Here is a 2,486-nt window from a genome sequence, read left to right as displayed (position 1 = left end):
TATTTTTTCCTTCCCTTCCCCTTTGTTAATCTGGTTTTTTTTTTCCCTTAAATTCCACATGAGTGAAACCATATGGTATTTGTCTTTCTCTGACTTATTTTGCTTAGTATAATACCCTCTAGTTCCATCATTGCAAATGTCAAGATTCCATTCTTTTTGATGGCTGAGTAATATTCCATTATATATTTAATATCTTCTTTATCCATTCATCTGTCAATGGACATCTGGGCTCTTTTAATATTTTGGCTATTATGAACATTGCTGCTATAAAGATTGGCATGCATGTGTTCCTTTGAATCACTATTTTTGTACACCTAGTAGTGTAATTGCTGGGTTTTAGGATAGTTCTATTTTTGGCTTTTGGGGGGCTTTTTTTTTTTTTTTTTACATTTACATATCTGATCCATTTGTACTTTATTCTGATATATAGTTTGAGATAGTGAGTGAATTTGATCTTTCTCCAAATAACTACTCTGTTGTTCCAGCACAATTTTTACATAGTTCATTACTGATGAAGAAACAGTACAGTATCTTGACTTTACCTTTTTTTGTTGTTTTTTTTTTTTAAGATTTTAGGGGCATCTAGGTGGCTCAGTCGGTTAAGCATCTGCCCTAGGCTGCGGTCAAGATCCCAGAGTCCGAGGATCAAGTCCTATGACTGGCTCCCTGCTCATCAGGGAGTCTGCTTCTTTCTCCCTGCCTCTCACCCTACTTGGGCTCTCTCTCTCTCACTCATTCTCTCAAATAAATAAATAAAATATTTTATTTACTTATGTATTTGATTGATTGATTTGCGCGAGACAGAGAGAACATGAGCAGAGGGAGGAGCAGAGAGACAAGAAGATCCCTGCTAAGCACAGGCCCTGACATGGGACTGAGTCCCAGGACCCTGAGATCATGACCTGAGTCTTTGTCAGGTGCTTCAACAACTGAGCCACCCAGGGGCCCCATCGGCTTTATCCATTCTAAAGACAAAAGGAAGTACAGAGAACATTTCCGACTTTCTTTAATTACATCATTCATAGTACTATTGACATTATTATTCTGAAAGTATTTCCTCTATATTGTAGGTAACAGGAAATAATTATGTTATGAAGTTGATGATGTGGGAAACAAAGGAAGAAGAAAAATTATTAAATTCCCTTACCACCTACAGCCCATTGACAAGTCCTTGAAACAAGCAGAGTGACATTCCTCTAGGAACTGCCTCAATGCTAATACTTCGCTAAGGGCAAAAGGCAACCAACCGTCACCTAACCCCCAGGATCCTGTAAGTCTACTTTTACATATAGAAATCCCATTGGAGGGGCACCTGGTGGCTCAGTGGGTTAAAGCCTCTGCCTTCAGCAGAGGTTGTGATCCCAGAGTGCTGGGATCGAGCCCCACATTGGGCTCTCTGCTCAGCAAGGAGCCTGTTTCCCTGGCTCTTTCTCTGCCTGCCTCTCTGCCTACTTGTGATCTCTGTCTGTCAAATAAATAAATAAAATATTTTTTTTAAAAATCCCATTGGAAACTTCCTTTGTATTTACCCTTCAAGATCCAGATGGGCAATCATCCCCCAAACACATGATCCACCAATGTACATTCGAAGGGTCTCATGACTCAGGTTTTATTAGTAATAAATAACTTTTTCCCAACAATAGTGAGCCCACTAAAGGTCTTGGAAACCTTGGAAACCTTGCTTCCAAAATTTCTTAGAGACTTGCACTATCCCTAACCCCCTCCCAATTTGAAAGTATAATGGGCCATTCCTCATGACCCCAGGGTAGCTCTTTCTGCCCCTGGGTCCTGTCCCCATGCTTTAATAAAACAACCTTTTGGCACAAAGACATCTCAAGAATTCTTTTTTGACCTTTGACTTCGGACCCTAATGAGGGAACAATGCTATAAGATTAAGTTTTATTTGGAAATACTTGAATAGAAACACAAGGATTCTTTTCCCACTTCTTTTTTTTTTTTTTAAGATTTTATTTATTTATTTGTCAGAGAGAGAGGGGGAGAGAGTGAGCACAGGCAGACAGAGAGGCAGGCAGAGGCAGAAGCAGGCTCCCCGCCGAGCAAGGAGCCCGATGTGGAACTCGATCCCAGGACGCTGGGATCATGACCTGAGCCGAAGGCAGCTGCCCAACCAACTGAGCCACCCAGGCGTCCCTCTTTTCCCACTTCTGTTCACTGGAAATACCTAAAAGGATTGTCAACCCCAAAGTACAGAGTTTGTGTTCTCTAATGTCATTTCCAAACAACAGGAGCCAGGGATTTTTGGAGAAGTGGCTGGTTCTGCATCTGGGACAGAGAAGGAATAAAGTAAGCCTACAAGAGGGGGCCTGGGTGGCTCAGTTGGTTAAGCCTCTGCCTTTAGCTCAGGTCATGATCCCAGAGTCCTGAGATCAGGCCCCACGTGGGGCTCCCTGCTCCCTGGTCGGTGGAGAGCCTGCTTCTCCCTCTCCCTCTGCCCTTCCCCACACCCCACTTGTGCACACACTCCC

This window comes from Neovison vison, chromosome 7 (assembly GCF_020171115.1).
Source record: "Neovison vison isolate M4711 chromosome 7, ASM_NN_V1, whole genome shotgun sequence".
NCBI lineage: Eukaryota > Metazoa > Chordata > Mammalia > Carnivora > Mustelidae > Neogale > Neogale vison.
This window is presented reverse-complemented; position numbering follows the sequence as displayed.